The sequence below is a fragment of the Diachasma alloeum genome, unplaced genomic scaffold, assembly GCF_001412515.2.
Source record: "Diachasma alloeum isolate Michigan unplaced genomic scaffold, Dall2.0 Dall_scaffold_00213, whole genome shotgun sequence".
Classification (NCBI taxonomy): Eukaryota; Metazoa; Arthropoda; class Insecta; order Hymenoptera; family Braconidae; genus Diachasma; species Diachasma alloeum.
In genome coordinates this window covers 2,108,795-2,120,903 of record NW_021680378.1, presented here as the reverse complement: position 1 = coordinate 2,120,903, position 12,109 = coordinate 2,108,795, and the positions used below count along the sequence as shown (strand labels likewise).

The 12,109-nt window shown below is 35.5% G+C and overlaps 1 protein-coding gene across 1 annotated transcript in view; it reads left to right on the top strand.

Annotated features, from left to right (window-relative positions):
* The window catches only part of LOC107037094 (titin), a 45,518-nt gene that overhangs the window by 12,316 nt on the left and 21,093 nt on the right, over nt 1–12,109 (top strand). The window lies entirely within an intron of this gene.

Genomic DNA, 12,109 nt, shown 5'->3' with positions numbered 1-12,109 from the left:
CCGCTATGACCTTGCTGATTCTTGTGGCCCTCATGAAGGTACAATATAAATATTCTGACCTTTGTGACCCTTTAACACGTCATTGTTTATCAACAAGTTCGTCAAAATCATTGCGAGTAATCAACTTTTTTGTTGGTTTACGGATTTTTATTGGTATTTATGACTTGGTATGACCTCTGCGGGCTTTCTGACCCTTGTGACCCTTCAACTTCTTGCGCTTATCAACAAGTCTGTCAGAATTCACACAGTAATTAACCATTTTTACCAATTTGAATTGAAATATCTAAAAGTGAAATCGAACATCAAAATGAAAGGATCAATCAATAGCCGTTGGCAACAAACTAAAATAATATACCGAATGGGATTGGTTGTATGAAAACAAAGGAATCCAGGGGAGTAGCTGAAGCAAGACCCTCGCCTCTCTCACTGAAGCGAAACGATGATAGTTTCCTCTCTGGACACTTTTTCTCTTCATACAGTCATTGATGAAGAATGAGGCATCCTTACCCAACTTTTGCCGTGTGCGTATTCGTTATAACCATTTAATAATGATTCAAGACGCGTGTTTTGCGCATACACGAGACTCGACTTTTAATTGGAGGAATTTTTATGTACGTGCACACTAACAACCTCCCAGCACTATGACTATACCGTTATACAAAAGGAGAATTCATGTCTTTGAGGATTTTTTTTTCTTCTGCTCTCTATGCTGTTTTTCGTTTTATTGCGGTTTGATGTTGCTTTGTGAATTGACAAGTCGTGTTGATTTGATCAACCGTTTTGAATTGTATTGCTTCTATCGGAACTTGGTGTTGGCCAAAATGCATTCTTCCTTGATGATCTGATGAATTGCATCAAGCCCTTGTCTACAGAAATTGTCATCTTCACATTCTAATTACACAATGGAAAAAAGTTATTTGTTTCTCATTTCTGAACGAAACGATGTGAATACGAATTTGAGGAAATGCGAAAAATCGCCGGATGTTGGGTTTGAACTCACGTCCCTCAGGTTTCCAATTTGAGCATTACACTCATGGCAATCGATCAAAGACATGCTTCCCTGATGATCTGATGTTTTTCAACAAGACCGAGTCTACAGAAATCGTAATCTTCACATTCTTATTACATGATATTAAATAGTATATTTCGATACGAGTGAGCTGGAATTTTCATGAGTGTGAAGTTGGCAGCCCGAGGCGAAGCCAATCCCACGAGCTGAATATTCCCGTCTCACATGTGTCGAACAATATTTTTTGACAGTGATGTTGCGCTCAACGAGTGTGCCTTTTTCGTTTACGAAACGAACGCGCGCTATAGCGCGCTGTAACTGTAGCAATCGTAATTGAAAATCTCAAAATTAAATTAATCATGAATTAACTAATGAGGAATAAGCGTGACAGACTTGCGAGAGATCGATAGTTATCGACTTTAAGTGTATGTTCTTTTTAGAATAGGACAAGTAAATGAAAAGGCACTTTTCGACACGAGGTGAACGTAACAGCAATGTCAAAATAGTATATTTCGTTACGAGTGCGGAAAAGAGTTTTTCGCAGTGTGATGAAAAAGTTATTTTATTTCTCATTTCTGAACGAAACGATATGAATACAAATTTGAGGAAATGTGAAAAATCGCTGGGGGTCGGGTTTGAATCCACGACCTCCTGGTTTCCGATCTGAGTCTTTGCACATATGACTATCCACTGAGTATAAATTACACGATAGTATATTTTGGCAGTGAAGAACTTTTACATGTGGTTGAAAAGTTCTTCACGGCCGCGTATCGAACGATATTTGTTGTCATTGGGCCCGAAAACCTCGATTTAACTGAGCGAAGCGAGGTTAGAATTGCACTTTATGCGGCCTAATGACAAAAAATATGTAAATTAAATTAACACACGCAATGTTTCGATGCAAAATATTACTTCTGTAAAAAAACAAAGAATGGACCGCATCGTGTGTAATAGATCACTTTGTCAGAATAAAGTCATCTAACTCCATTTGAACAGCGTCGAGAATGAACCTAAAGATTCATTCTTCCAATCTCAAGTTCTATAGACATTGAAATCGAAGACCTATTGACAGGCCGCAGTGACTCTTCATTTTTAATGCCGCTCTTTAATTAAACGCTTACGCATTTGAATTAGTGTCTCATAGGCATGTGAAACAGCGTGAAATGGTCCAAGAATAGAAGACTACCTCCGATGACATTCATTGTATTCTAAAGGTTGTGAAAACCGAATGATCAAATTTCAATCTATCAATCTCGCGTTATCGATCTTCAATGGCGGTCCACCTCCCTCAACTTCAGGCTATTGAGGGGTCTTTTCCTTTGAATCAGAGGTGAAAGGACTTGTGTGTCCAATGTGCATCGCCATCCCGTTCATTTTTACCTCGAAACATCCTCGGAAATTCTCATTCTCAACATAAACTAGAACAAGATCACAGAACTGTTGGGGGGAATGGGGCAAAATGGACACTTCATTTTGCTCAATACTCATAACTCAGGAATAAATTGCAAAAATTATTTTTCAACGGAAAAACAAAATTGTTCTAGGGGAGGGTAGGGTAAAATGGACACTTTAAACTTTTTCAAAAATATTCATAACTCAGAAACAAATGTATCAATAGAGCTCAGTTCAGGCTCATCACAAAAGGAAAGAATTGTTCCTTCTATTGAAAAAAAAAAGATTAAATTTCATCGACATTTCAACCCGTCACTAATATTTTTAAAAAAGTCCAAAGTGTCCATTTTACCCCAACCTCCTCTATTCAACTTTAAAAAAATGTTTGAAATTTCCATTCTGCCCCGCTCGTCCCTATGAGACGCGTCCGATCGATCCGCTTGTCGGCCAAAAAAAAAAATCTCAAAAAAAAATTCGCAACACTGCAATACATCCTTCCGTAACATCTAATTTTTTTTCAACCAATGAAACAGTAGTAGCACTTTGCCGAGGGAAAGCAGGTCTACAAATGGTTTCGGTTGGATTAGACTCAGGAATTTGTTCCAGCTCGATTCCAGCGGTGAGTCATTGTCGTGGACTCACCAACCGACGACCTCCAAGTTATTACATTTTATCAGCCACCTCCTTCCTCCAATATTTTTTTCACCCCTTTTTTTCAATCACTCTCGTGACCCGATATCCACTTCCTTGTTCCAATGGGAACCATCCAAGCGAGAAAAAAAACACCATTATAAGATGATTCCCAAAGACTGAAGCAAAAAATAATGAACGTACAGTTAGCCTTTGGGTACGTAATGTTTTACAATTAAGCAGAGAGGAAAAACCCGTGAAGAGAGAAAGAGAGAGAGAGGGAGAAAAAAAGAAATTGTGGAAGATTATCGACGGTCGTGGGGCGTTGGCTGGGTGCTGACTCGTTTAAACTTCATGGCTAAACTTCGTGAAGGAATAGTGAGAAACACACGAAACGCCAGATGGTAAACTCGAGGCTGAGCGTTGAAATATTAATAATCACGCTATTCTTTAATTTTTGTTTTTGGAGAATTTGCCACATGACATCATCACTTGGGAAAGAATACAACAGAAAATTGAGAAAGTCGATTCTCGGGGAATAAATTTCTTCATTCTGAGGTTCTGATTTCAGTTATGATGATCATGGCGAAATTAAAAGGATTGAATGGGAAAGAGAAGAGAAAGTGTTGAAGAAAACATTAAAGTGGATCAGCGTAAGAGATTCATGTGATCTATATCGAGATATGTCCACAAATATCGACGATAAATCAAAGTAAATCGAAATGTATCGATGATATATCGAGAAAGATTGAACTATATCGATAAAACAGCGAGGTGAAGCGATATATATTCATGAAACATTGCGATAAATCGATATGTACCGATGATATATCGAGAAAAATTTAACTATATCAATAAAACATCGAGGTGAAGCGATATAGATTCATGAGACATTGCGATAAATCGATATGTATCGAAGATACATCGATACATATTGATTAATCGTGGTATCATCAGGATATATCGCTATATCGAAAGCATAAAAACTCAAGGTTGAATTTTGGTATAAATAATCGATAATAACGCTATTCTTCAATGTTTGGCACACGACATCATCAATATGAAAAGAGTACAATAGAAAATTGGTAAAGTCAATTCGCTAGAAACAAATTTCTCAATGCCGGGTTTCTGATTCTATTAATGATGACGAAATTGAAAGGATTGAATTGAAAAGGGAGGAGGAAGTGTTGGTGAAAAAAAAATTAACGTGCATCAGCATAAGAGTATTTATGTTTGTGGTGTTGTATACCGGTGGAGGCCACGAATGAGTCATACTTTAATAAAGTTTTCTCCCATGCGAGTGGTAAGAGTGCATGCGACGATGAGACTCGTCGCGCACGTGGGAGACAATCTTTCTCCTTTTCCCTTTGGGTGCCTCTCTCCATTACTCTTGTTATAATTAGAAACTTGCCATTTTACGAGAAAAAGGATGGTGAATACCTTTCGTTGGGAGGAATTGCACTCGTGAAATGCTTCAAAGTTTCGTTGGAAGGCTCTTGGCAATAAGAAGATGAGTATTTTCAGGGGGAATTTTGTCGCTGCAATGAGTTTTTGGCCTCTTTGATGTAACAAATGAGGGCATTTATGATAGATATGATTTTGGTAGAAGAGTTTTGGACGGAAGGAATTTGAACCCTAGAGTGGTCACCATGCGAGGGCATTGCCACAACACGTCGTTTTATTCACCTTGCCATCGACTGGTTGACCGGAAAAATTTGAGAAAAATTGAATTCGTCAATTGAAGTATCTGGAAAATTCTCGCAGTTTTTTTCAATATTGTATCCTTGATTCTGGGAGAACAAAAATTATTTACAACAGGTGAACAATTTTTTCCCATGCTAAATGAAATTGCCTGTTGCGCGACGTTGCTGGGAACTCGCTAAACGCTCCCGGGAAGTGTAGAGTGGATTTGGCAACGCTGGAGCCTAAATAACACGGCGGCACTCTCCCGCGAAGGTGACTAAAGTCGCATTTTCCCGTCAGGTGACCAGACTAGGGTTAAAAGGAATGTAGATTCAAATCATGAGGCAAATGACGATTGATATTCGTCAAACTCATCAATTCGAGTGGTGTCATGTCTAAAATTGAAATCATGAGATACAGTTATTGATTTTTGAAGTGAAAAAATGGGGAAAGGGAATTTTTGGAAAAATTTAAACCTAGACTGCCTAAATGTCACAGACAGTGGCGAGACCGTTGTTGTCGGTTTATTGATTTCTATTTGTGTTTATGACTTCCGTGTGACCTTCATATGGGGTTTCTGACCCTCTAACTTGTTATCGTTTATGAACAAGTTTGTTGAGATGAGTGATCAGCAACTGTCATCAGTTGCTGTTTATTAATTGTTATTTGTGTTTATGACACTCATTTTTATATACCCCACATGGGCTCGCTGACCCTTGTGACCCTCAACGTTTCACATTCAAGAATTTCGGGGTGAATTTTGTCTCTGCAATGAGTTTTCGATCTCTTTGATGCAACAAATGTGTCAATTCATGAAGATATAATTTCATTAGAAAAGTTTACGGCGAAATGTAGAAATCATCAAGCAAATAACAATTAAGATTCGCTTCCCGTCGCGTCATGTCTAAAAATTGAAATCATGGGGCAGACTTTTCGATTTTTGAAGTGAAAAAAAGATGAAATGGAATTTTCGGGTAAATGCAAAGCTAGACTGTCTGAATGTCCCAGACAGTGGCGAGATTGTTATAGCGATCATACTCTGGCGCAGATGTACGGATATACCCGTCGTGTCTGCCACGGTGCGGAACGTTCGTTCCTTTTGCCGCTTCAGCAGCCTCTCTTAGGCGTCGGACAACGGAACCGGTGATGCATCCCACTCGGCCGTCTTGTGCCGATGGCTAACAAGTACACCATCATCAGAATTATACATTTTTCATGTATCGAGATGCGTTAACTCGATTCTTTCCTTTAATTTTTGGTGAAAATTGGTGAAACGTTGACGGTTTTTTTTTCTCGCAAAAATTTGTTTATTCATGGACAACGATATTTGTCACTTGGGCACAAACAGTCTTCACATTTTTAAAAATACAAAAATTTCTTGGAATTAATGAAGCTATTGTCCAAGTGTTTTTTGTTAATATTTTTTGCTTCCGAATGGAAGCCTTGTAATCGATGATTCTTACGATCTCGTAATTTTGCTTGGAAATGATGTAGAATGCCATGAAACGTGAAAATATGATGTTTTTAGAAAATGTATGTATGTATGTATGTCAGAATGTGTATGCCGATTTTTCGGAAATTTTTTATAAATCCCGCCGAAGAAAAAGGACTAAAGTTTGAGCTAAAAATCTGAAATTTTGTCGGATTTCGGAGATTGTTATAGCGATAGCAGCGTAGTTTCCGAGATATAGCAATTTCTCAAATTTTTTTTTCCTTAATATCTCATAAACTACGTGATCGAATTGAAGTTTTTTTATGGGAAAGTATTCCTTACGATAATATCTATCGAATCAAATCAAAATATTGCTACGTAACTAGGGTCAGTTTAGTAATAATCGGTATTTTTCATTTTTACTAGGAAATCGTTGTGGAAACGATAACTCGCCGAAAATTCAAGATAGGAAGTTGAAATTTGGTAGGATTGTAGGTCTTATGATACTACACAACTGTATTGTTCACGAGCTGAATCGGATAAGTAGTTTAGAAGATATTCAACTTTTCGTAAAAAACTGTTATGCTTAATATCTCCTAAACTACTGGTTCTTATTTCAAACGATCACAAGTACGACAACCGGAATTGAATAATATTAATGGTTTTCATTTTATTTCATTTTATTTCATACAGACCCAACAGCACAAGGCCAATTACAGAATCAAACTACAGTCTACATGAGGTATTCCATGCCAAATGAGTCAAAGGCTAACCCTCAGCGTCTTGAAAATTGATAGCGATTTTTTATACGATTAGGGGGCTTGAAAAACTATCTCTCAAATTTTTTCAGATTTTTTTGACAGCCCAGTTCGGAAATATCATTTTTTTCAAATTGTCCAGTTTTTTATTACAATAACTCGAGTTCTACTCATCCGATTTCGATTTATTAGGGGGCAAAATTTTCCATTTTTTACCACCTATAAGAATGTTTTTAAATAAAATTTTGCCAATCTTTAGATTCTCGAAATAACTAATTTCTGAAAAAAAATTGAAAAACTTGAATTTTGCCAATTACGTCACGGCCGATTATTTTCATTTTTTTTTCAGTAATTCTTATAATGAAAACGAAAATTTTGAACCGTCTTATATATTGGGTTCCATCCAGGATCTATTTTTTTTCTTTTTTTCTTTTTAAAATTGTGAAAATTTGGTGAAAACACCTTAAAGCGACTTTAATTATGTATCGAAAAAATATGTAATATATAGGTATATATTTAAATTTCCTTCATATTGTTTATAATCAAAGTCAACCAATGACATTTTGGGGTATTTTGACCGAATTCGCGGAATTTTGAGAATAAAAAATTAAAAATAAAATAGATCTAAGATGAAACCCAACATGTATGATGGCTCAAAATTTTTGTTTTGATTATCAGAATTACTGAAAAAAATTTAAAATAATCAACCGTGACGTGATTAGCCAAATTCAAGTTTTTCAACTTTTTTTTCGAAAATTCGTTATTTCAAGCATTTAGCCATTGGAAAAAATTTGGACAAAAAATTTCATTTTTCAACATTCTTATAGGTGGTGAAAAATGTAAAATTTTGATCTCTAATAAATCGAAATCGGATGAGTAGAACTCGAGTTATTGCAAAAAAAACGAACAATTTGTCAAAAAAATCTTTAAAAATTTGAGAAAGAGTTTTTCAAGCCCCCCAATCGTAAAAAAAATCGCCATCAATTTTCAAGAGGGTGAGGGTCAGCCGTTGACTCATCTGGGATGGAATACCTCACATACAATATAAAAATGAAATCATTAATCGATAAAATTTGACAAAGCTGGCAGGACGGAAAGCATCACTAAAATCAAACAATCCAGAAAGTTATACGACCAAGTGTCCCATCCATACCACCTGCATTATTTTAACATATTTGTATTTCGCAGTCATTCCCCACTCGTTAGTTATAATTAATTCACGGATTTACAATAAATTGTACAATTTTGCAACAAAGGTCATTTAAGGGGAGACTACTGTGAGTTTTAAAAGTCGTGGGTTATTGGAGTGAGACTTTTCATACGTTGAAGATCGATTATATAGATCTGAAAACGAATAATTAAGGTAAATGATCCTACGCTCGTGTAGCTACGGTGAACACATCGTTAGTCCAATATTTCTATTGAAATGAGTGTAAAGATGCGATGTTTTAAATTAAATATCCNCTTTTCATACGTTGAAGATCGATTATATAGATCTGAAAACGAATAATTAAGGTAAATGATCCTACGCTCGTGTAGCTACGGTGAACACATCGTTAGTCCAATATTTCTATTGAAATGAGTGTAAAGATGCGATGTTTTAAATTAAATATCCGAAAGTAAAAACTTCAGAATTAGAATTCACTTATATTAATCATGATAATTACTATTTTTTAATGAATAATCGTCCATAAATGTGGAAAGTCCCATGTCCCTCCCCAGGCACGTTTGACACATGTCCCTAGCCGGAGAGAAATGTTCAGTAAAAATTACGGAACTCACAATTCACTCACCGATTACGGAATTGACTCAGAAAATTTAAGTGACAGTATCGTAATTTTTCACAAGAGATTCAGATAAAAATTACGGAACGCCCCGGAAAAATTCCGTGATAGTTCCGTAAAATTTCGTACAATCACATTTCGCTCCGGAATTACGGAAAAGATATGTAATTTTTATTGAATATTTCTCCGTGTATGCTCGTCTCGTGATTTGAATGATATGGAAAGGTTACATCCGAACTAATTACATCGTGAGTATCCTATTTGGGATAAAACAACATTAAAAAATATCTCGAGGCACAAAATTATATTTTAATTGGACAGTCCAACCTTTTAAATGATTTTTTCATCCGTTTAGTCCGTTACCAGTTGACACTTGGTTGCAAAACGAGCATAGGATCAATGCCATTTCCGTTGTACCTATTCTTTTCATTGCCGACATTTCTGTGAAATATTAAGATATTACTATAATTTGTGCATTTTTATAGTTTTTTCTAACCATCCAAAACCTCAGTCAAGGAATTTTTAGTCCCATTTCACTACACGGAGAGAAATTTTTTAGAAAAATTCTAGTGCTAGCACGGGAAAAGGCGCAAAGTGACGGCCAAGAAAAAATTCCAGTGCCGGCACTAGAAATTTTATTGGGGAAAACGTGAATTCTCTTCGTATTTCTGTGAAAATTTCACAGAAATCCCCAGAAATTTTACCAGAAATACCAAGAAATTTTACCTTAACAGCACTAGAATTTTTCACAGCCCGTGGATTGTAAATTTTTCCAGTACTCGTACTAGAATTTTTCTAGAAAACTTCTCTCCGTGTATTATGACGGAGATATCAACATTTTAAAATTGTGAGTTTCTTAACTTGCGGCTTAAGAATTCACTCTATCGTAGCACCAGTTGATGANGAAATTTTACCTTAACAGCACTAGAATTTTTCACAGCCCGTGGATTGTAAATTTTTCCAGTACTCGTACTAGAATTTTTCTAGAAAACTTCTCTCCGTGTATTATGACGGAGATATCAACATTTTAAAATTGTGAGTTTCTTAACTTGCGGCTTAAGAATTCACTCTATCGTAGCACCAGTTGATGAGGATGGGATTTTTCTCTCTTATTCTTCAATAAATCACTGTTCATTGGTGTCTGTAACTTTCCTTATTAACTAAAATAATAACTCCAATCGTATTTCACTCTTGATAGACTCTTGGGACCGTCAAAGTGATTAAAATGTGATAGCTCACAACATCTGCACGAGCACAGAGACAGGGACGAGCATAGGTACATTTACCTTAGTGCAAAAAAAAAATTTTATTGTTCCTTTGCCCGAAATCGCTTAAAATGCTAAAAACAGTCCAGGGCCTCCAATTTTTGAGCTACGAATCATTCTTTCTTTCAAAATTTTCGCAAAAATATGTGGAATAACAATTACGAGCTAATTTTCTTTTAATTTACCTCTTACATGGCTAGATTTACTTTTTTTGTATTTTTCTACACAAATAGTGAATTTTTTTTATATAAAAAAAAACGAAATCATCTGTGTAGGAGTCGAATTCCAAAAAACTGGCTTGTAATTGTTGTTCCACACATTTTTCCGAAAATTTTGAAAAAAAAATCTTTTGTAGCTAAACAATTGGAGGCCCTGGACTGTTTTTAGCATTTTAAGCGTTATCGGGCAAACAACCAAAAAAAAATAGTTTTTGCACTAATTACTTGTTTTCAGATCTATATAATCGATTTTCAACGTATGAAAAGTCTCACTCCAATAAGCCACGACTTTTAAAACTCACAGTAGTCTCCCCTTAAGCAGCGGATCGCCTGTGCGACATTACAAAGTCCTTAGCAATACGTAGAACCTCAGACATAGGAGACGTAATCAAGTCATAGACCACCATCACTAAAAACGATCAGTTCGTTGACTAAACCACATGCACGATGGATGGTTTTGTCATTTTCCCTGTTTTTTTTCTTCTCTCTAGATGAAAAATAATTTTTTCCTGCAAAACATCAGAAACTGTATCTTTCAATTGTTGCAATTTATCGAGGGTGGTGGAATGGCCGAATTATCGACGAGAAAAATGGCCCGTTTTGCCCCATGTCTTCATCAATTTTCGATAACAATTAATTAATTAATCAATCAATTAATTTATTGATGTTTCTTAATTTTCAATTAATCTTGTCATTTCAGTTTGGGGAAAAGGATTTTGATATTTCAAATTTCAGGTGAAAAACTAAGTCATGAGTTTTAAGTGGAAACGGAAGTTTAACAGCTTGCTTCAATTTTTAATTGGATATGAATATTCAGTAGTGGAATAAACTGAATTTTCAACTAGTTTGGAATTCAAGAATCTATTCATTTAAATTTTTGTTATTATTTTTGTTGCACAATGGAAAGTTTCTAGTTGTTTTCTCAATATTTGGTGATTTTTTTGTGAAAAAATTTCGAGAAATGATGGAACTACCATTTGTTTCAGGTGGTTTAACGGTATTCAAAACCATTTTTATTCAGTCTTCAATGTGTTATGACTCAACGATACGATTTGAAAAAGTCTGGTCTCATTTCAAAGTTTGAAGAAATATCTGGAGAATGACGTCAGATTTTTCAAAATCGTCTCTGCCAGTCCCGAGATATTGCCTTCCAAAGACGTTTTACTTTGCTATTTTTCTTCTGTCTTTTTTGTAATCTTAAAGATCCTTTTCATTAAAATGTCAATGTCTCCTGACCAAATCATATCATTAAGAAAAATCTAGTCTCATTTTAAAGTTTGAAAAAATATCTGGAAAATTACGTCAGATTTTCCTAAATTGCCTGTGCAAATCACGAGTCATTGACCTCAAAACATCAATTTTCCTTCATTCGTTTTTATAATTTTCAAAATCATTTCCATTCAGTCTTCAATATTTCGAGATATTGCCCTTCAAAGACGATCTATTTTGCTATTTTGCTTCTGTTTTTTTTTTAATCTTCAAAATCATTTCCATTCAATCTTCAATATCTCCCGACCAAATGATACAATTCCAAAAAATCTGGTCTCATTTCAAAGTTTAAAAAAACATCTTGAAAATGGCTTCAGATTTTAAAAACGCCTCTGCCAATCCCGAGAAATTGCCCTCCAAAAACAATCTATTTTGCTACTTTGCTTCTGTCTTTTTTGCAATATCAAAATCACTTTCATTCAATCATCAATATCTCCCGACCAAATGATCCGATTCAAAAAAATCTCGTCTCATTTCAAAGATTAAAAAAACATCTTGAAAATAGCGTCAAATTTTTCCAAAATGTCTCAGCCAATCCCGAGATATTGCCCTCCCAAAAACCGTCTGTTTCCCTCAACTCCTCGTGATCTCCGGATTTATTTTTCCCATATTCACATATTCATGAATAGAACCTCGGAAATTCGTGGGATAAAGTAATGCACGTCGGGC